The sequence below is a fragment of the Elaeis guineensis genome, chromosome 12, assembly GCF_000442705.2.
Source record: "Elaeis guineensis isolate ETL-2024a chromosome 12, EG11, whole genome shotgun sequence".
Taxonomy (NCBI): domain Eukaryota; kingdom Viridiplantae; phylum Streptophyta; class Magnoliopsida; order Arecales; family Arecaceae; genus Elaeis; species Elaeis guineensis.
In genome coordinates, this window is record NC_026004.2 from 89,635,249 (window position 1) to 89,660,514 (window position 25,266).

Genomic DNA, 25,266 nt, shown 5'->3' on the forward strand with positions numbered 1-25,266 from the left:
CATAGCCTGCATCGATGACTCATGGTCTTTACTCACTATAGCCTTTATATAATTTTTTGGATCTCCATTGGTAGTGATGAGAATATAAGAGATAGCCTCATCAATGCCATATCTGATAGGTCTTCTGATGGTATGCTGGAGCTTGTGCAACGTTACTTCTACTGGCACATTCCTCCTGCTTGAAGTCTGTGGCTCCTCCTGCACCTCCACCCGAATAGTTGGCTCGCCTTGCTGGTCCTCCACCTAAGTAAGTCCTCTCCTACCCAACTCCATCTCAATAGAAATACTCCTGTAGGTAGATGTAGACTACATGCCATCTACCTCTGACAGACCATCATTATGTAGCTTCACTTCTCCAGATCTATCTATACCCTCAGACTTGTCCAAGATGCTCTTCTCATCAAAAAAATGGCATCCCTACTGATCACTAGCTTCTGTGATAGAGAATTCCATAGTAGGTAGCCCTTGACTCCTTATGGATACTTAATGAAGATCAGCTTCTGAGATTTTGGATCCAACTTGCTTCGTTCGGTTGCCTCCACATATGCATAAGCTGAGCAACTAAAAACCTTCAGATGGCCAAGCTCCACCTTCTTCCCACTCCAGACCTCCTCTAGAATGCCTTTATTCAGTTTGCGATAAGAGGGCCTATTAACAAGAAAATAAGAGAAAGTTATGGCATCACCCAAAAAAATTTTGGAAGTGATGTCTGCAGCCTCAAGCTCCATGCCTTCTCCATTAGTGTCTGGTTCATCCTTTTGGCGACACTATTCTACTGGGGGATCATCTTCACTGTGTAATAGTGTTTGATGCCATTTTCCTCACAGAACCTCCTGAACTTTAGGCTAGTATACTTTCCTCCATTGTCCAACCTTAAGCACTTCACCTATCTCCTTGACTCCTTTTCTACCTCAGCTCTCCAGGCTCTGAACTAAGTAAACACATCTGATTTCTCCTTGATCAGATAAATCTACACCTTCCTTGAGTAGTCATCAATGAAAATGACTAAATATTTTGCCCCACCTCTAGCTAATACAGGAGCAGGTCCCCAAACATTTGAGTGCACTAAATCCAACACTCCTTTGCTTCGCTTGGTACTATGGGCAAACTTCACTCTATGCTGTTTTCCAAAGATGCACAGCTCACATAATTCAATGCCCTTCTTCTTCAAGACTGGGATCATCCCTCTTCTACTTAGCTCTGTGAGCCCATAGTCACTCATGTGACCCATCCATAGTGTCATAGTCGATATAAAAGCTGCTCTTCCTGTGCCCTTGCTAGTACCTCTGCACTATCACTGACAACTGAATCCTCCATCCTGTAAAGATTATTGCTCAGTCTTCTATCTCTCATCACCACTAAAACTCCCTTAAAAATCTTCAAGCATCCACTCCCAGCCTAACTACTAAAAGCATAACCTTGCTCCTCCAAGTAGCCCAAAGAAATTAAATTTTTTTTTTTTTTAATTTAGGTACATACTTGACATTAGATAATGTATGGATGATCCCGTCGTACATTCTCACCCTAACTGTGCCAACTCCGGCTACTTTACAAGAGTGATCATCTCCAAGATTGACACTTCCTCCATCGATCTTCTGATAGGTAGCAAACCACTCTTGATGAGAAGTATAGTGGTGTGAGCATGCTAAATCCAATATTTACATAGTATCACCCCCTGTGGACCCATCTGATACAACCAGTAGGTTTTCTCCATTGCTCACAGATGCTGTATCATCATTCTTGCTGGCCTTCCCCTTTTCTAACTTCAAAAGAGAATAATTCCTCCTAAAGAATCCAGGTTGACGACACTTGTAACAAGTCAAATTCTTCCTCTGATCTCAAGATTTGGACCTACCCTTAGACTTATTTCTAGACTTCACCTTTGATCTTTCCTATCTTTCATTCACAGCCAAGACCTCAGAGCTAGAATCTCCTTTGCAAATCTTTGCCCTTTGCTCATTGGATCTGAGCACACCAACAACCTCTTCATAGTTTAGGATCTCTTTTCCATAAACTAAGGTTGTTATGAGACCGTCATAAGAACCTGAGAGAGAACAAAGTAACAATAGGGCCCGATCTTCCTTATCAATCTTCACATCCAAGCTCATCACCTCAGAACAAACCTGATTGAACTTATGGATATGGGCGACAAGGTCTCCTCTTTTAGGCATCCTCAGACTATAAAGCTGCTTCTTCAACCACAGCTTATTGGTCATATTCTTCCCTATGTAAGTATTCTCCAGTTTCATCTAGAACCCCTGTGCTGTAGTCTCTGCACAAACCTCAGGCAATACCTGATCGACCAAGCACATCCTAACAGTGCTAAAAGTAATCTCCTCCAAATCTTTCCAATCCTCAACACTAATTCTATCCGATCTTTTCTTAACCAAGACCTTGTAGATCCTCTGCTGAACCAATAAGTCCTTTACCCTTTACTGCCACATGGTAAAGTTGCCCTTACTATCGAACTTCTCAAAATCTATCTTGAATCCACTTGACATCATGACTACAAGCAAGCCACAAGCAACCTTAACACCCTTCTGCAATCACACACCAACAAAAACAACCCTTCCAAGAAGATCTTATATGCCCTAGATCCTCTTTCCAATCTTCTGTATCACCTCTCCTCCGTGTAATAATTCTCCACCTCAAACAGGAGACAACTACGAAGAAGACAAGAAGATTTAGGGTAAAATCTGGTGTAGTAGATCTTGGATGCAAGAACCCTAGGCTTCTTTCTTTCCTCCATGCAACACCACTCTGATACCAGATGTTGGGAATTCAGACCCTCTAATGGACCGACGTGGGACCTGGTGATCCGTCGATAATAGAGGATGAATATTTAGATTGAATGCAAAAGTACACACAAGTGGATTCGAGAGAGAAAGAGAGGAAGAAAGTATTTCTGGGAGAAAAGAACTTTATTGCAATGAATTCAGCATGACATAACCTTGACCTATTCTCTTGTATATATACTATACAATAAGGTCAAACCCCAAGCTCAAAGAAAACTTTCAAATCCAAACAGACCCACATACAGTTTTGAACTCATGAAATTGAATTAGCTTAGTTGGGACTGAGTCAACTCCTTTCAATCATTAAGTCGACCCAATCCCAAATTGCATCGACTAACTGTAGTTTTACTTATAGATATCTAGAAACTATACTCTCTGTTCTCTTTCGTAGTTAGTCGACTCATCCAAAATTGAGTTGACTCATCTGCCACTAAGTCGATCCACTTCTGGACTGAGTCGATCCAGTTGCATACCATACTGAAACTTTTGAAACTCAACTCTCTGTCCTGCAACCTCCCTGATACCTAGTCAACCCATCTCTGAACTGGGTCGACCCACCTGAAACTTAGTCGATCCAGTATTAGGGTGAGTCGACTAAGTTGTTGAAACTCTTCTATCCAAGTTGATTTCTCTGCTGGCTTGCTCCCTTCTTCTCTTGGCCTTTCTTCTCATGTTTCCAAGGCTTGGAAGTACCACACCTGAGCTCACATTTATCCTACCATGGGTTCGTAGAAAGCAGAGAGCCACCTAGATAGTTTGTGTTTATTATATTTTTGTTTGTGTTTATTATTTAGAGTTTATATTTATCTTGAGATAGTTTTTATTTATTTCAGTAGGACTTAGTATTTATCATTCTTTCTTACTGTTTATCCTGAGAAGACCCTCCAACCACCCAGCTTTTAGATCTTAAGTTTATATTTATCCTGAAAAATTTTTGTTTATCATTTTAGAGTTTCTATTTATTATCTATAGTTTCTATTTATTATATAGCCTTTGTGTTTATTCTAGGATAGTTTGTGTTTATCTTGGGCCTACAAATAAGCACAAATTGACCTAGCATAACTTCAAACATAAAATCATCTAAAAAACCATTCTCACACCAACAGTAGAATTGAATAATTATCAGACCTATCAATAAACATGAACACAATCTATAAACACACTTAAAGAAATACAAACAACAAATCCACATGACCAAAAATCCATCGCATCAATCATAGATAACAAAATTGATTCACTTGTTACTAAATATTTACAATAATAAACATGAACACAACCTATAAACAAACTTAAAAAAACACAAACAACAAACCCACATATCCAAAAATCTATTACATCAATCATAGATAACAAAGTTGATTCACTTGTTACTAAATATTCACAAACACCAAAATAATAGTTTCATTGCAGCAATTAAATTTTTGACTGCTGGTTTCATATAGGTTTATTCACTAGAGATTCACAACACATCCAAATATTTTGACAAAATACAAATTTCTTATAAATGTATACAAAGAGTGGAGCCAACAATGATATGGTTACATCGGTAGCACAAAGCCAACTATGATGATCCTACCTCGTGACCCTTCACGATCATCTGTACAGCATATTTGGTACATAACTCTGGTACATGAGCATCCATAATTATGATCTGCTATCTCATTACCAGGCTCTCCATAAAATGCATGATATAGATGGCACAATCAGTCCTACAAACAAAATATTTCATGCTCACGATCAACAAGAAAACAACTGATATGTTGAATTACTTGGTACGAATGAGCTTTGACACAAATAATTATAATAATTACCCAGCACCCTACTATGGACACTAAAATGAAGCGGCCAACCACCCATATAAACAAAGTAAATATCTCATGCCATCTCAGTCAACCAGGTCACCTGCATCCACAACATTGAAAATTGACCACATTGTTAGCAATGCATGGGTATGCACAAAATTCGATAAATATAGTCATTACTCATAAATCTTCTAGCGACAGTCCTGTACTCTGCACCACTCACAGATGTGTAGTGCCTGAAACATGTGCTCTCTATATCCACAATAAGCAAGTGCCAGTGTGACGATGAGCATATGGATATGAATATTTGCTTGACTTCAGCCACTGAATGAGACATAAAGTCTTGCATAGCTTTATTGAGAATCTTCTATGTACCCAGCAACATGCTCTAGAAGGAGAAAAAATTGAAACATACATTAGAGTACACAATGCTACACCAACACATGATATTACATGAAGAATACAAAATAATTATCGTAAAGAAGGGTTGCAACATAAAGATAGACTGTAAATTAATTAAAAAATTGGTCAATGAACATTGCTATAGGAGGGACCAAAAAACATCTATGATCTGTATAGTCTATTGCAAAAAAAAAAAAATTTAGCCTACATATATCTTTGATTTAACAAACTTAATACATGATACTTACATCATCATCAATTAAATTTTCAGATAGGATGTCATGAACCTGTAGCTAGTTGATTACGCTGATGCCATTAGTCCAAACTAATGACCTATATGGTGAAATTAATGTCAAAACCAAAAAGAAACAGTTTGAAAGTTATCAAAAATTTAAAAACAAGGACTACATGCTGATTGATTTTTTGTTCTAAAAAAATTCAGGATATGCCTACATTTCCCATCATCTAGAAGCTGCAAGCTGGGGAAGTCATGGCTAGTCTCAAAAATTTTTTGCATATCATATAAGTATGTCAGATGTGAATGATGTATGCACGTTCTACTAAATTACAACTCTACTTACCACATCGTTATCCCTATGACAGACTGACTTCATTCTGTATTTTCTTGTGGGATCTGAAGTACTTGAAGGTAGTGGGATAAAAGAACTGCATAGGAGATAGGATCCCCTAACCATCCGCTGCGTAACCCACACATATCTTAATAGCCTATGGGTCCACATGCTCCTAGGGTACTGTCGGGCTATCAACACTCTCAAACTCAATAGGCAGCACATCTATCTCTGTCTCATGAGTGCTCCCCATTGCATCCTTCCTCCCTTCCTTGCTCTTCAATGCAGCCTGTATATCAGAAATCAACTTATCCTTCTTGACGACAATCCTCTGGAGCTCCATTTTCTCGGCATCGTCTCGAGCCCTCCTCCTCCTAACCTCTGTAAAGATACGATGGTATTTGCACACGAGCTATAACTGAGGATAAATAGACAACAATTAGATGCATTAGAGATAAATTTTTAAAAAAATGAAAGGTCTATACAGTGGGAGTGCTCCATGCACTATTGGATCTACTCCTCTTCCTAGCTACCCTAATGTTTTACCTTCATCCCTCTCTACGTGGTAGCTAGAAGGTCCCACCTCAAGGAGCAACACCTCATCCTATATTACTCTTAGTGAGTCTCGAATCTAAAAATAAAAACAAAATAGTTAGATCCTTAATCTTAGAAAAAAAATAAACGACACAAAATATCAAAAGAAATAATACATCTCCTTCTTTTAAGCCCTTCAAAAGCTCTCCAAAGTGGGCCCACTTTTTGAACTGGGGTACGTCCTAGTTCAAGATTCGAGGAAGCCGGCCATAAAAGGATGGTTTGACTATATCGGTTCTCTCAAAAAGCCAAATATGAAAGAAAAGCAAACAATTATTAGGTGACATAATCAACAATTAGGTATACAAATTCATAATGATAATCCTTATGAAATAAATAGATAAACAAATAAGTTAATATCTTTCTTACCATCAAAACTATAACACAAATATTAATATAACCAGTACTTTCCTTGGCACGTCTCTCTCTTCTCTTGACCTTCTCTGCAGCCCCCAGAATGAATTGCATCAAGTGCTCGTGGATTGCTCTGGCCCATGCATAGCAGCCAATTTCCCCTATGGGATCGATAGTGGAGAAGATCTATGGTGCAACATTAAGATTTGATAAAGAAAATAAAACTATACCTAGAAGATATGCAATAAGTAATTGTACCATCAATCAGATTGCAGAGGAAGATGAATCAGACAACAATATCTTGATCCTATCTTCCAATGCATCCCTCCTAACTATCTCCTCTGCAAAATGTGTGGTCCTCACCACACTTTCAGGAGCCTTCTTCATATCAATGGCTACTCCATTCAAGGGTAGTCCTAAAATAAAGGCAACATCCTCGGTACAGAAGATCAACATCTGCCCTCCCAAACGGAATCCCCTCCTACTCTCATCCCAGCAATGAAGGAGTTGGTCTACAACTGTCCGCTCCTGTATAATGACTGGGATGTCGAGCATATAGTGGAAGGGCTCTGCTATATCAACATCCTATGGGCATCTGTCAACCACTCCCAGATGCCCCAAATGAAGTACACATATCTCCTCAGATAGAAGTGATAGTTAATCATATTAGAAAATATATCCTAAAGTCAATCATTTGGATGATTGCGCTCTTTCTAATTTGTATATATGAATTAATAAAAATTATTTGGCATAATTCATCACAAGGTGCACATCTTTCTTGATTGAACTCTTATATTGTGATAAAGTTTCTAGAACTATAAGACAAGCGATAAAGGAGGATTTATCGAATAGTTCTTAAATACGTTCGTGAGCAAATGATATGTCATTAAGGGACAATGATATTTATCAAGTATAAATCATTGTGTGCCATATAAGTTGGTTATCTTCATAATCAAGAAGTGTGAAGATACTGATATGGCATACAGATAAAATTTAGGAGTACATCATCACTGAACAAGTGACTCACTTACGGAGCGCTTTGCTATCAAGGGCTACTCGTGAAGAATATGAGCTTAAGTGTCCCTCAGACCTAAGATCACCATGGTGATTTGCTAGCAACTCATTATGCTTTGGTGTCAAATTATCTAAATTTTTAATTCAATGATGAAAGATTTTTGGGCACAGTCAAATACTTGTGGTAGTCGATGTATGGATCAAGATGGGATTGACTCCTTCGAATTTCAGGAGTTGACGCATCACTGTATTTCTATTGAGTAAGACCTCGATCGGGGTAATCTATATGATATATCATAAGATTTGAAAAAGATTGAAATATAATGTGGATGACTAATTTAGGGTTGACAGTTAAACCCTAGGTCGTTCTGAGCATTTAGGATCAAAAGGATGAATTATGCGATAACCATATTCCATGGTTCTTGAATGTTGCCTTACATACATTCGACCTATCTGAACGTCAAGAATTATTGCTAGATGGTAACTTCAATGAGTAAAAAAAAATAATTTTCTATGCTACCAGCTTAGTATTCGAACCTATGGAGTCACGCACAAAGTCAGATAAAATAGAAAAGAATTGATCTAAGTCTATATGTTCAATTTGAAAGAATGAGACTTGATTGAATAAATAGATTAGCTTAATTAAGAATTAAATTAGAGATCATATAGGATTAAACAAGTTGACTATATCTAGCTAGCACTGGACATGAGGATCAGGTTTAATTCTGAGGATGATAATGTTCTGATCAATGATCCAAAAGATTTATAAGAGATTGAATTTAAAAGTTAATTAATTTTAGATTTGATTTGATTTAATTAGACTTAAATTAAATTAAAAATCTAAATTATAATTCGATCAAAATCTTAATTAGATTAGGATTGATAAGCTCTTCGAATCTGATTTGAATCGGTTCGAATCGAATCCAAAATGAGTCAAATCTGAGCCCATTTGTTTTAAAACCAAAGAGTCCCAAATATTTGAGACTTTCTCTAATGGAGTAGCAAACCAAGAGGAGAAGGAGCACAATTTTTTTCTGCCCATATGCACACATGAAAGGAGTTCACGCATAGGATGGTTCACGCATAGGATGGTGCACGCCCTTTTCTTTTTTTCAAGTTTCCTTATTTGATAAGGAATTTGTGTCCTAAATAAGTTAGGACTCTAGATCAGATTTGGGGTGCCTTATATATAAAGAGGGGACCACTTACAACCGATGGTTATAGTCTTGGAATTGTGCAACAAAACCAAGAGGATTACCTTGTGATGTTGTGCGACAAGAAGGGCGGCATCCCTTCTTCCTTAGCATGTGGAATTTATAGTGCTTTATTTCTTAGTGTGAAGACTCCTGTCCAGGCACCTCCCTTACTATGAAGATGATATCTCAATCCTTCTCTCACTTTTCTTCTAAAAATTAATATCCAAGAAGATCATCCCTCTTCCATGTGGAGCCTGGTATGCATGCGAAGTAGAAGATCTGTACGTTCAGACCTCACGAGGCTTTGGATTCAAGAAAGAAACCCTCAATATTTGATCCCTATTCTACTATAATTCAGATAGTTTATAAAGGTTATAAATTAATTAAATAGAAAAATTTTTAAATTACATCCTGACGATTTGATCAAATCAGATATTTTTTATTCAACTGGCATCAAAGTCAGACTTGTTGGATGTATGCCCTAGAAGCCAATCTTGGCTGACACATATCATATTTCTAGGATATGATTTTATACTTATTGGATATTTATATTACCATTCATGTTTATGTATCTATGAATCATCCAAGGAATTAATAAGATGATGACACATATTCTCAAAGAGTTGAGAATTTGAGATATATGTCATTGATGGTTGATTCTTAAATTTTTTCTGATCATAGGATCATCATGGGGATGGTGATTGATCTAGATAGACCAGTGCACGGATCACTTTCTTCAAATAGATGGGTCTCGAGTCTGCAGTATAGAGATACTGGAGCGAGAGTGCAGATGGTTGTTAGAGAATAATTAATACTGAACGTGACCAACATGAGAAGTCACATGGATATCTGCTTACTCGATAGTGAATTTCTCGATGCTGCAGTTATATGACTGGTCCTTTGACCTGAGATGGCACTATTGCTCACAGTGAGGCTACTGAAGTTTGACTGACACTTTAATATGGGTTTCAATGAGCCTTTGTAGTGGATGTTGGTGATAGTTGGTCTACTGTAGGAGTAGAGTGTGCATCAACATAAAATCTACTGATCCTAGTAGAAGAAAGTAGTCCTATGAGATTTAAAAAGCTGAATCTTTAAGTCTATGGTCATAACAGTATGATTAATGAAAAAGAATTTTCATAAGGATCATACATAGACTCGAGCTAATTGAATCTATCATATGATCGATGATAAGATTTGATGATTTATCCATGATCTGCCATCTGATCGAGACTCACAATAGAGGGATTGTATCATGTGTTAACTGCACCTAGAAGTTCATCACCTTTTATTCTGCTGGATTGCTACAACATACTGCTAGGTGTCACTAGTGGATTGTGAGACTCACAAGCATCATCTTGATGATCAATGATCCTTGATGGGTTGAGTTGGAATGGTTCCAATCTATTGAAAAGAGTTTCAATGATATTATGATAGATATCACAATATATATCACTACCAGACAGAATAGAACCTATGGGGTCATACACAAAAAAAACTTTTGACTGATCAGATGGTTGAATTATGATTATGAATCATAACAGGATTTAATTATCAATTTGATTGATGATTGATCCAATGTAAAAGTTACAATCAAATAACTCACTAAAGAGTTAGTGAGTTAAAAGAAGATTAATTAGCAATTGGATTGCTAAGTAGCTCAATTTGATTGAGCTATAGGACTTGCATCAAGTCTAATTAAATTATATTTAATTTAACTTGATATGGGTTTGATTTGATCAAACCTGATTGGGTTATAAGATAATCTAAATTGCATGGGAGAATGATTTCTATTTGAATTAAGATTTGGCTTTGACCCAATTTTTAATTAGACTAGGATGTATGAGTTCCTATTTAGATTAAAAATTTTTATTTTCATAGATGCACCAAATCTTAATTGGATTAGGATTAAATTAAATTTGACTCAAGCACCAAGCAAGAGTCCAAAAGGACTAGGACTCCTACTCCAATTAGGTGACATCCAATCTAAATAGTTTGGACTTCAAATCAGATTTAATTTTTTATCTATTTAGATCTAATCTAGTCTCAATATGATTAGGATTGATTAGAGTTTTATTTGGTTTAAAACAGACACCTAATCTAAGAGTCTCATGAGATTAAACTTCTTCCTTTCCATGTGCCAAACAAAGCCCACGCCCACCTAGTTTTTTTGCGTCAATCCAAACCCCATGCCCCACTCTTTGAGCGTGTAAGAATCCTTATGAAATCCTCTTTCTCTCAAGTAAAACCTGGGTAGAAATCTGATTGGGGTGGGCGGCATCAAAGGGATTAGAGTCCTAAGTTGTTTGGACTCCTATTTCCTATCCAAACTCTATCTCTTCTTCATCTATTTAAACACCACCATATGGGATGTGTAAGACCAGATAAGGATCAGTTTTGAGATACCAAAAACTAGGAGTTTTGCATGGAGAAAAATCAAGGGAGAGGGTGCGGCGTGATGGGTGAGGGCATGAGGTAAGTTGGCAAACATATCTCTTCTTTCTTACACAACTAAGAGTTGATTGTTAGGACATCCTCTTCTCCATCTTTTTGTCCATGTTTGGATATGGATGTCTCCTCTCTTCTTTGTCTAAAAGTTGGATAAAATTTTTACATCTTTATTGTAGGGATTTAGTGCATGGATTTAAGGAAGAAAAGAGAAGAAAGGGTTCTTCTCATGATCTCTAGCGTAGAGATCAATATCCTCCTACCTCTTTTTCTTCTCTAAGAGTGTCTTGAGAGAAAAAAAAAGATTTTCAATCATCAAGATACAATCTCTGTAAGGAAGCTAACACCCTAGTGAGATCAAAAAGCTTATCATCAAATCAGAGTCTCATGTGGATATCCATAGAGGTCGGACGCTTGTGCGACTACAAGAGACCTTTGGAAGACATCCTTGATCATCAGTTCATGGTGAAGTTTGATCCATGCCAAGGTATGTTCTTAATTTATTTTTTTTCTATTTGATTTTTATATCTAAATCTTATCTTACATATGATGGTCCTGTTTATGGTTTGAAGATTTGATCTTATGCATGCTAGGATTAAATTAGATTTAATCTGAAAAAAATTTAAATTCCATTGCATACTTATTTTGAAAATTTTATATGCATAAAATCATAAAAAATTAATAATAGTATCAAAGCCACATCATATACATGAGATTAAAATTTAGATCTGAAATCTGTAGAGAAAAATTTCAGAACTAAAAGTTTTCGATATCGTTCTGATATAAGGTTGTCCTAGCATAACTTAGTATACTATATGATTGTCCTAGAATGATGTTAAAATTTTTAATTAAATTAAACTTTTAGATCTGATTTTTTCATCATATATGTGATATATGTTTTGTTATTTAGATTTGAAAGGAGTTTTGGGATCTGTTTTGATTCATTATATGATATGTGAAAGTATGTTTAGGACTAAAATTTATTTCTATGATCTGAACTTATTCATGTATGTAATACATATTTGTATGTATGATCTAAAATTATTTTAAGATTAAAATTTACTTTCCATGCAAAGAATTTAGATCTAAAATTAGTATTTGTGCATGAGGGATTGGTCATGGGTAGATCACTTTAGGTCCTATAATTGGATTACATGTAGGATTTCTGATTTGATCATATTGGATCTAAATCAATTTAGTAGTTGATCAAACTGAGTCAAGTATTGATTAGAGTGAGGTCAATAGAGCTCAAGATCATATAATTATTATTGATCGAATCGATTGACATCCATATGTAGAATCAATTAACCTAAGGATCTAATTCGGCTCTATAGACCGAATCTAATTCACCTCAGCTAACCTATTCGGATCAATTATCCAATTGGTGTCTAAGATAAGTAATTGAAAGATGGTTATTTAATTGATTTCATTTGCTTATCTGGCTAATTTATTGATGTTTAAAAAAAGCAATGGGGGACCCCCATCAATCTCCACTTACCTAATCAATTTGGAAGATTGAGTCTCAAATATGGTTGCTTGATGGTTTGATTTAGCCCATGCCAATTAGATCAGTCATGTGATGACTGATTAGATGAGACCTAAACCTAAATCTCTCCACAAATATTAAGTCCAAGATCTTCCAACTGATTGTGCGGACGTGCTACCGACTTTGATTATTCTCGACTGATCACAGTGGTTCAGTTGCATCGGGAACATGCAACCACTATGTTAGCAAAGAGTTGCTCTAGGATAAAGATGGGATTGGGCTCAATAACTGTTAGGTGAGGGACCCAATGACGGCTTTGCACCTGCTTGTGAATGGTGGGTTTGACTTAACTAAGGAGTGTGGGCAATAATTGTTAGGTGAGCCCATATGACTTAGAGACCAAGTGGCTGCAACATGCTTAGAGAAGTATCTAGGCAAAGAGTTGTCCATGCATTGGTGTTCATTCATATTACCAATAACTGTTAGATGAGGTGCACGGCATCAGTGGGACCGCAGCACTTACCAGAAATCTAATTATCATGTTAGAATTTTTGTTTCTCCATTCGAAGAGTGTGGGAGATCTGATAAAATAGTAAAAATTTCTTTTTGCATCTAAAAGTTTTTAGAATAAATTATAAAATAAGTACAAACATCCAATTAGAATCTTTGCTCTCTACTGTTCATTGTGTCAGCTTCCAACCCTCTAGCTCAAATCCTAGATATCAACCGATTAACTGAAATTGACTATATAAACTGGCTCATAAACTTAAAAATTATTCTTAATTTTAAAAAAATTAAGTAATATTCTCTACCAAATTATTCTAATGTTAACAATCCATCCAACCCATAGTCAACGAGCTATACTTGATGAGTGGATGGATAATATCAATAAAGATAGGTGCTATATGTTGAAGTCTATGTTAGATGAACTCCAATGCATGCATGAGCACATGTTCACTACCAACGGCATGGTGATCCATCTACAAATAGGGTGAGGTGATCAGAGTCGCACAGTGCATATGATGCATAATGGGTAGTCAGTCTATGATCGTTATTTGATAATGATCGAGGACATTAAGGAGCCTAAAAGGCTCGACATGACCATGCACAAGAAATTGCTTATGAATTTGATCCTACGATCCCTAATTAGTTTATATGAGTAGTTTATCATGAACTACCATATGAAAGATCATCATGGTACCTTGTTTAAATTGGTCAAAGTGTTGATAACAAAGGAACCTTGAAAGAGTTCAGAGGTAAATACCTGGAGAACCTAAAGAAATAAAGACACGCCTAGAGTAGGCATGTCGAAACTGCTCAATACAATCCTTACAATTTTTTTTTTCTTCCAGTTGAGCTGTGGACTCTAATGTAAAGTTGATGGGAAGGTAGAGGGCTGAGAAAGTAACCCTTAAATTGGCTATAGGGCAACAATTACTGCTGTGGCCATGAGTATCTGTCCTTTGTGATTATCGCTTAGATTTAGTCTCTATCATTTGCATGGTGATATATCTGTGAACTCAATTGAGCAAGTAGTGAATGCCATTGGATCTGAGAGATCTAGAACTGAGATAAAATTTAAGTATATGTGAAACCTTAGGCTAAGTCATTTTGGAGAAGAAATGATTAACAAACTGAAGAAATTTGGACCTTTAGGCTCAATGACTATTGAGTCATATCTAGTTTGTGTATCATCTCTTTGAGAAAATATGACTAAGCTACTCTTGTGGGACAAAAAAAAAAGACCACTGAGATACTTATCCTTATAGATATTTGATGTGTGTAGGCCATATGATATGCTAACCAAGGAGTTGTCTCTACTTCATTACCTTTACTGATGATCAGTCATGATATGGATAAATATATGAGATACAAATCTAAAATTATTGAAAGGTTTAAAGAATTCAGATGTAAAGTAGAGAAACAAATCAAAAAATTCTTAAAGATACTTCGATCGAATCGAGGATGCAATACCAATGAAAGAAATTTTTCGATTATCTTATAAAATAGTATAGTTTCATATTGGATCGCTCTTAGTATATCTCAGCTCAATGAGATAAGAAGAGTCACAAGACTGTATGAGATTTGATCTGATCCATAATGAACTTCACTGATTTATTTATATTTCTTTAGGGATATGCTTTATTTCTAAGGAATTGGGTTCACTCTAAACCTATTCCTACTACACCGTATGAGATATAGCATGGTGAGAATTAAATCTTGATTATTTTAAGATTCAAAGATGTCCAGCCTGTGCCTAGGATAGCAGGTGGATATGTTAGAGGATAGATCTGTAAAGTTTATCCTAAATAAGTTTGTGATACTACTTTTCTTTTGAAAGAATTACAATGTGATTGTGACCCAACATGCTATCTTTTTAAAAAATTATTTAACCAAGATAAAGTAGTGAAAAGAAAAGTTAAGCTCGAAGAGAGTATCTCTGAAGAGTAACGAGCCACAGGACCTAAAGAACCTATTCATGATGAGTCAGTAGATGTATATTTCTCCTCCACCTCATACATAGTAGGATCTCCAATCTTCTCGAAAGGTACTTGGGTATGCTTAACAGAGGATGTAGAGAAAGTCATTTCTTATAGGAGATGGAGAACATAGAGATGATATCAAAACCTACAACAAGACAATGTGAGACATCGACTCCAAAAAAGGGATGTGAAATAGCTTTCCAGATTGGATATCTTTTGAAGATTTTTATATGGAGTAGCTCATAGATTTCACTTCTCATGATAGGAGATTACAAAGTCTATAATAATTTTAGAGTTGGAACAATCATCTCGATGATATGATCAAATTGTTTGATCAGAAAAGAGGAATTATATATTTTCAAAAAGATCAGTGGGAGTGTCCAATGCTGACATCAGTTAAAATATGGTTGAATATAGATTCTTCATAAAAGACATAAAGCGAACATCCTAAAGATCTATAGAGATGGATATAATTGGATGCTTGTATTTTCACAGATAAAGTACAGAGACTGAATGCTGAAAGGGTTCAGCATAAAAATCTCGAAGAGGGGTCTGCTACCCTCTTGGGCATAGTGTATGCCATATAATATACTTGAACTGATATAGATAATACTGTGAATGTCACGAGTAGATATTAGTTATATCCAGACTGAGAGTGCTGGATTATTGTGAAAACATCCTTAAGTACTTAAGAAGAACTAAAGATTTATTTTCAATTTGGAGAAGGATCAAAGCTAGGAGTGGGAGGATACACCAATTCAAATTTTATGTCTGACATTGATGATAGAATATCTACATCATGGAGTGTGTTCCTATGTTGATATCTTGAAAGAGTTCCAAGTAATCGATTGATGGAAGCTGAGTACACTGTAGATGTGTAGGATGCATTCTAGTTCTAATATTAGTTGCAGAACTAGTTGTCATACCATCAGATATCGTGACACTATACTGCAAAGATAATAGCACCATAGCTCTTGTTAAGGATCTTAGGTCTCACCAGATATCCAAGCACATAGAGCAGCAGAACATGCGACTACCTTATGTAGAATTACATAGAGATGCAGAGAGCAAACTCCACATGTGATGTGGATGACCCACTGGAAAGTCACTTAGCTAGCCTAAGACTAAAGTCTGTCTTGTGAAGATGGGGCTTAGTACATGATAGATTGGTTTTAGTGCAAGTGGGAGATTGTTGGATGTATGTCCTAGAAGCCAATCTTGGCTGACACATCATATTTTTAAGACATGATTTTATACTTATTGGGCATTTATATTACCATTCATGTTTATGTGTCCATGAATCATCCAAGGAATTAACAAGATAATGACAAATATTCGCAAAGAGTTGAGAATTTGAGATATGTGTCATTGATGGTTGATTCTTAAATTGCTCCTGATCATAAGATCATCATTAGGATGGTGATTGATCTGGTAGACCAGTGCATAGATCGCTTCCTTCGGATAGATGGGTCTCGAGTTTGCAGTGTAGAGACACTGGAGCGAGAGTACAGGTGGTTATTAGAGAATAACTAGCACTAAGCATGACCAACACGAGAAGTCACATGAATGTCTACTCATTCGTTAGTAACTTTCTCGATGCTGTAATTGTATGACTGGCCCTTTGATCTGAGATGGCATTATTGCTCGCAGTGAGGCTGCTGGAGTTTAACTAATACATCAACATGGATCTCAATGAGTCCTTGTTGTGAATTTTGGTGATAGTTGATCCACTATAGGAGTAGGGTGTGCATCAAGATAGGATCTTTTGATCCTAGCAGAAGGAAGTAGTCTTATGAGATTTAAGAAGCTGAGTCTTTAAGTCTATAGCCATAGCAGTATAATTAATGAAAAAAAATTTTCATGAGGATCATACATAGACTCAAGTTAATTGAATCTATCATATTACCGATGATGAGGTTTGACGATTTATCCATGATCTACCATCTGATCGGAACTCACGATAGAGAGACTGTATCATGTGTTAACTGTATTTAGAGGTTCATCATTTTTTATTCTGCTAGGTTGCCACTACATACTACTAGGTATCACTGATGGATTGTGAGACTCACAAGCATCATCTTGATGATTGATGATCCTTAATGGACTGAGTTGGATAGTTTCAATCTATTGAAAAGAGTTTCAATGATATTGTGATAGAGATCATAATATATCTCACTATCAGACAGAATAAAACTTATGGGGTCACACACAAAAGAGACTTTTGACTGATCAGATAGTTGAATTACGATTATGAGTCATAACAGGATTTGATTATCAATTTGATTGATGATTGATCCAATGCAAAAGTTGCAATCAAATAACTCGCTAAAGAGTTAGTGAGTTAAAGGAGGATTAATTAGCAATTTGATTGTTAAGTGACTCAATTTGATTGAACTATGGGACTTGTATCAAGTCTAATTAAATTAAATTTAATTTGACTTGACATGGGTTTGATTTGATCAAACCTGATTAGGTTATAAGATAACCTAAATTGCATGGGAGAATGATTCCTATTTGAATTAGAATTTGGGTTTGACTCAATTTCTATTTAGACTAGGATGTATGAGTTTCTATTTGAACTAAAAATTTTTATTTTCATGTATGCACCAAATCCTAAGTGGATTAGGATTAAATTGAGTTTGACTCAAACACCAAGCAAGAGTCCAAAAGGACTAGGACTCCTTCTCCAATTAGGTGACATCTAATCTAAATAGTTTGGACTCTAAATTAGATTTAGTTTTTCATCTATTTGGATCTAATCTGGTCCTAATATGATTAGAATTGATTGGAGTTTTATTGGGTTTAAAATAGCCACCTAATCTAAGAGTCCCATGAGATTAAACTTCTTTTCCATGCACCGAACAAAGCCTACGCCTACCTAGTTTTTGTGCATCAATCCAAACCCCACACCCCACTCTTTTAGTATCTAAGAATCCTTATGAAATCCTCTTTCTCCCATGTAAAACCTGGGCAAAAATCTGAGTGGGGTGTGCGGCATCAAAAAGATTAGATTCTTAAGTTGTTTGGACTTCTATTTCCTATCCAAACTCTATCTCTTCTTCATCTATTTAAACACCACCATATGGGACGTGTAAGACCAGATAAGGATTAGTTTTGAGATGCCAAAAACCAAGAGTTTTGTGTGAAGAAAAATCAAGGGAGAGGGTGCGGCGTGATGGGTGAAGGCATGCGGTAAGTTGGCAAACATATCTCTTCTTTCTTACACAACCAAGAGTTGGTTGTTAGGACATCCTCTTCTCCATCTTTTTGTCTATATTTGGACATGGATGTCTCCTCTTTTTTTTATCTAAAAATTGAATAAAATTTTTACATCTCTATTGTAGAGATTTGGTGCATGGATTTAAGGAAGAAAAGAGAAGAAAGGGTTCTTCTTATGATCTCTAGTGTAAAGATCAATATCCTCCTACTTCTTCTTCTCTAAGAGTGTCTTGAGAGAAAAAAAAAATTTCAACCATTAAGATACGATCTCTGTAAGAAAATTAGCATCTTGATGAGATCAAAAAGTTTCTAATCAGATTAGAGTCTCATGTGGATACCCGTAGAGATCAGATGCTTGTGCAGCTACAAGGGACCTTCAAAAGATATCTATGATCATCAGTTCGTGATGAAGATTGATCCATGCCATGGTATATTCTTAATTTATTTTTTTCTATTTAATTTTTGTATCTGAATCTTATCTCACATATGATGGTCCTGTTTATGGTTCGAAGATGTGATCTTATGCATGCTAAGATTAAATTACATTTAATCCAAAAAAATTTTAAATTCTGCTGCATACTTGTTTTGAAAATTTTGTATGCATGAAATCATAAAAATCCAACAAGACTGATATATAGATGCATAGATTAATTTTTTTGATATGTATATATATGATATATGATCATATTTTTATGTTAAACATTAAATCTGATTTAGACCTATTACTTAAAAATTATTTGATCTAATTTTGACCAGATTTCAAGAACTAAATCAATGGTTGATTGAAGGTTGTTATAATTCTATTATAACAGAATTTTTTTGATGCAAATTTTTACTAAAATAACAAGCAAATTAAAATTTATTTCCATAAATTTTTATGATATTATTTTGGGTTAGAAGTTAGACTTAATCAAGATCTAAATTGAATCTATTTTGATAGATTTTCAGATCTGATTTTAAGTAAAATTTTGCACAACATCAAAATAGGTCTAACCAAAATTGTATTTCTATACGTTCATATGTGTATTTGAATTATTTTTTTATATGATTTTAGATCTCAATTGAATATTTTATATGCTATATAAAAATAAGTTTAGATCTAATATTTATTTGCAATGTCATATGATGATGTGATCTAATTAGATTAGATACATAATATATATGATATGATCATGCTCATATGTGTGCACGTTTGGATTTTGTTTATTGCATGGGTAGATGCAATTAATTTTAAAAATTAGATTTCTAATCTTAGTAGCTTAGTACTCGAATTGAGATGATCACCAGACTATCTGGTCATAAGAAGAAGTAGGGATTGAGTCTCTTTCTTGCCCATTCGACGAGTTCTCTTATGACGTGTAGGGGTGCCACTGTGATCTAATCTTATGAAGAAGAACAGCAAAAAAAATTTTAAAATTATTTTAATCATGAATATATTTAGATTAAATCTAAAATAATTCATAATTTATTATAATTTAATAAAATAAATTTAGATATAAAAATTATTTTAAGATCTGAATTTCATATTACATATGATGTAATCGGTAGTGATCTAAATGTTGCTTGATACATGTGATGTATGTATGAGATTTAGATCAAATTTATGTATGTTTAATTATTAAACATAGATTCAAAAATTAAAATTTAAGATCTAAATATTTGAAACATATGGTATGCTTCACATGATACCCTAGTAGAATAGTTCTACAAACTGAAACATACATTTTACATACTTAATTTGAAATTAAGTAATTTAGATTTGAGAATTGAAGATCTTAAGATACATCATAAATTGATGGACAATGGGTTAGCATGAATCAGATCTTCTAACTAGATTATACCTAGGGTTAGAAACAAATATGAACTAATTAAAAAATTAATTAAATCTAATCAAAAGTTAAATTAGATTAGATTAAAATTTTTCTAGATCAACCTCAATAGTTGTAGCTTGATCAAGTCTATATTTTTGACCATACCAAATAGATCAGATTGTGGCTTAATAGTTTAGTTTGAGTCTTTTGGTTAATTGAATCGAAACTAATCGATCAATTGGTGTTTAAGGTAAGTCTAGCAATATTGTTTGGTAATATGATCGATAATTTTTAATTGACAGTCCACTTACCTGACCATTTCGATGGTGTCTAAGGCAAGCTAAGGCAGATCCTCCCATCGATCTCATTTATCTGACCAATTTGATAGATTATGTTTTAATTAGGTCATTAACTGATTCGAGCTGACCCATGACATTAAGGTAAATCAATGTAACTGATTAAGGTGTCTCTTGACTAGGCTTGTCTCTAGTCCAATTCAATGACTTGGTGAAGTCAGTGGGAGAACTTTTGACTGCTGATCGATCTTTTCTTTCATTTTTAAGTCATTAAATCAATTCGACTGATTTAGGTGCCCTTGGACCAGCTTATCTCCAATCCTCTTCATGATTTAATGAAGTCAGTGGGAGAATTTAGAGTTGCCAATCAAATGGACCAGCTTGTCTGATCCTTTTCATGATTTGATGAAATCAGTGGGATGATTTAAGATACATCAGTCAGTACATTCTCAAATCATTAACTAAATTCTGTAAATTATTAGATTCATAAAATAAGCTAGTTATGGGGATAACTAGATCATTGTCTCCTATTAATTTGGATAATAATGGATCCATTAGTTTGATAATCATTGGAGGCTCAATGGCCTGGTACTTATCAGCTATTGAAATTATCCCTCATAATATGATAACTCAATCGTATCTCTCTGATGGGTAGTTAGATTGGCCGATCAAAGTCGAACCTGATCATTTATTGGTTAGATGTACTGAGCATAGTCATATTAATGGTTGGACCTAATCAAGACTTTCGAAGGTCCTAGCCTACTGAAATGAAATCCGAGGTAAAATTAATTACTAAAAGTTATTTGAAGAAATAATTGATTAGAAACCTACCCATAGATGCATATGGGTTGGCCGACCAAAGGCAGGCCCATGTGCAGTCTGTGTGGATTCTAGTATCCACTAAGAAATTAAGATAATTTTTTGAATTGAAGGTAGAGGCTACCAATTCGAATAAAATAGTGGAAGAACCTTTAGACTAAAGTTCAAGTCTTTAGGATTAAATAATTCATATACTAATAGGCCTTTTATTTTTTCAGTAATGACTAGTAGTTTATCTCTTCGCTCACTGTTGGATAGTGACATATTTATAGGACTAAATTACGATAATTGGTATCGAAAGTTGAGAATAGTTTTCGAGTATGAAAAGATTCTATATGTGATTATGGATCCAACACCTGAAGTACTAGCTTCCAATATAGATGCATTGGTTAGAAACACTTATCAGAAGTGGCTAAATGACTGTACAACAATACATTGCATAATGAGGGTTGCTATAAGTGACAAATTTAGTTGTAGATTCACTGATGCTCAGTCAAATGAAATACTTCGAAGGTTGAACAAGTCCTTTGGCAAACTTGAGGATATGTCCTCAATAGGACATCGATCCTCTGAGAGAGGAAAGATAAGTATGGTGCAGTGGTATCATGCTAGGGCTTCCAAGCCCAATAGAACTAACCAGTCTATGATAAATCAGAGTCAGACAGAATACTTTTTTTGTAAGAAACTAGAGACTGAAAGAAGAATTGTCCTCTATGTCTAGTTTTCTTTGATTCGAATAGATCTAGAAAGAGAAATCAGCAAAAAATTGCTAGACAAGATATTTATATGATAATACCTTATAATTTTTTTGTCTGTGATGCTACTAAATGGGTATTAGATATCGAAAGTCCGATTTATATCTGCAAATCATTGTAGGAACTTCAGATTAGTAGAAATTTAAGAAGAGCGAATGATTTTTGAATGTTGGAGATGGAAGAGCTATTCCAATTCTAGCTATAGAAAAAGTTTAGCTTGTTCTCAATTCAAATGTCGTTATTTTAGATGATGGTCATTATTGTCCATCTTTCCTTATGAATATTATTTCCATAGGTCTTTTTGGCCAAAGATGGTTATAATTTTTTAATAAAAAAAAAATTTATGATATCATTATGAATGGTGTCACGATTATATGTGAATAATTAAAAGATGATATTTATATTTTATCATAGTCTATTAATATAATATACATATTGAACAAACACTCTAGAATATCACAGATGCCTACCATTGGTATAAAAGGCTCAGTCATATAAATAAGAATAGGATAAACAGGTCAACCAAAGAAGAAATCTTCAACATCGATGATTGTGAATCATTACCGACCTGTGAGTCCTATCTTCTTAGAAGATGATCAAGTCATCCTTTACTAAAAAGAATGAATGAGCCAGTGATATTCTAGGTCTAGTACATACTGATATATGTGGACCTATGAACATAGGCACCAGAGGAGGATGTTACACTTCATTACATTTACTGATGACTTGAGATATGGGTACATCTACCTTATGAAGTATTAGTTTGAATCATTTGAAATGCTCAAACAATTCTGTAGTGAAGTAGAAAAATAAATTGAAAAGAGTATTAGAACTCTTCAATCTGATCGAGGAGGTGAATACCCTTTCAATGAGTTTTTGACATATCTAGAAGAGAATGAGATTCTCTCATAATGGACACCTTTTGAAAGGAGAAATCAAACTCTGTTAGACATTGTTCGGTCCATGATAGAGTTTGCAAGTCTGTCAATCTCTTTTAGGATTATGCCCTTGAGACTGCATGCTATGTTCTAAACTCCATATGAAATATGGATTGAGTGTAGACCGATGCCCTCTTACCTTGGGGTTTGGGATTGTTTGATTTATGTAAAATATTTATAGATCGACAAGCTTGGACCTTGGTCTGATAAGTACATAATAGTAGAGTACCCTAAGAAGTTTAGGGCATACTACTTCTACTATGCTGAAGAACAAAAGGTGTTCGTCAGCAATAGGACATTCTTTTTAGAAAAAAAATTTTTTTATGAAGGAACTGATGTCACTAAGATTGAACTTGAGAAAGTTTGACAGGTAGAAGAACTGAACAGATAAGTAGAAATATAGAATCAGATTTGATTAGATCAAACTCAGAGCCCATTATTGAGGCACCTTTAAGGAAATTTGATAGAGTTCCACGTCTGTCGGATAGATACTACAATTTTTTGATCTGAGATGGTGATCCTATTAAACTAGATGAGAACGATGAGGATTTGATCGCCTACATAGATGCCATGCAGAGATCCAACTCTGACAAGTGGCTTGATGTCATAAAATTCGAGATGAAGTCCATAGAGATCATTGGTGTATGAACACTAGTTGATCCATCCGAAGGGATAAAACTCATAGAATGTAGATAGATTTCCAAATGAAAAAGAGATGCAAACGAGAAAGTAGAGATCTACAAAGCCTGTTTAGTTGCTAAAAGATATTATCAATATTATAGTATTGACTATGACAAAATATTTTCTCCTGTGGCAATGCTCTCAGAGTTGAAACATACATTTTGATAAAATCAAAACGTATGGCTTCATTAGAAATGAAGAAGAACCATACATATATAAATGAGCTAATGGTTCTGAAGTTATCTTTCTTATACTGTATGTGGATGATATACTGTTAATGAAAAATGATGTTCCTGCTTTATAAAGTATAAAACTTTTTAAGTTCTCCATGAAGAATTTGGGAGAAGCATCCTACATCCTAGGGATAAAGATCTATAGGGATAGATCTAAAAGATTGCTTGGATTGTCCCAATCCACGTACATAGACATTGTGCTGAAATGGTTTATCATGAAAAATTTTAAGAAAGACTATCTCCTGAAAGACTATGAAATTACTCTCTTTAAGAAGGAATGTTCAACAACTCTTCAAGAGAGAGAGCATATAAGTAGAATCTCATATACTTTGATAGTAGTATCTATCATGTACGCCATGATGTGTACGAGACCAGATGTGGCACACTCACTAGGGATAGTGAGTAGGTTCCAATCTGATCTGGATAAGAACCATTGAAAGATTGTAGAGGCAACCCTTAAGTATTTAAAAAATACTAAAAAGATCAATGGCTAATCTATGGAGACACTGACTTGAAACTTGTAGGATATATTGATTCTAATTTCAGTCAGGTCATGATAATGGCAAAAGTATGTCGGGTTATGTGTTTATCCTAAATGAGGGAGTGATATGCTAGAAAAGTTTCAGTCAGTTCACATGTAGCAGATTCTATTTATGAGGCAAAATACATTACGACATTCGATGCCGCAAAAAAAGTAGTTTGGTTGTAGAAGTTCATTAACGAGCTTGAAATAGCACCCTCCATCGATGGTCCAGTCCTTGCATTATGACAACACTAGAGCTATAGCTCAGGTTGATGAATAGTTATCCCATCAGAAAACTAAACACACTCTGCATCGCTATCACCTTGTATGAGAGGTCGCGAATCAAGGTGACATCATCTTCGAAAGATCGATGGAAAGAAGAACTTGGCCGACCCATTTACCAAAGCCTTCAAAATCAAAGAGTTCGTTAAACTCAAATGGAAATGAGTATTAGATACTGTACCGATTAGCTTTAGTCTAAGTGAAAGTTGTTAGAAAATATGTTCTAAAGTCAATCGATGATTGTGCTTTTTATAATTTATATGTATGAATTAATAAAAATTATTTAGCATAATTCATCACAAAGTGTACATCTTTCTTGATTGAACTCTTGTGTTATGATGGAGTCCCTAGAACTATAAGACAATAGATAAAGGAGGATTTATCGAATAGTTCTTAAACACGTTCGTGACCAAATGATATGTCATTAAGGAACAAAGATGTTTATCAAGTGTAAGTCATTGTGTGCCATATAGGTTGGTTGTCCTCATAACCAAGGAGCGTGGAGATACTAATATAACATACAGATGAGATGTAGGAGTACATCGTCACTGAATAAGTGACTCACT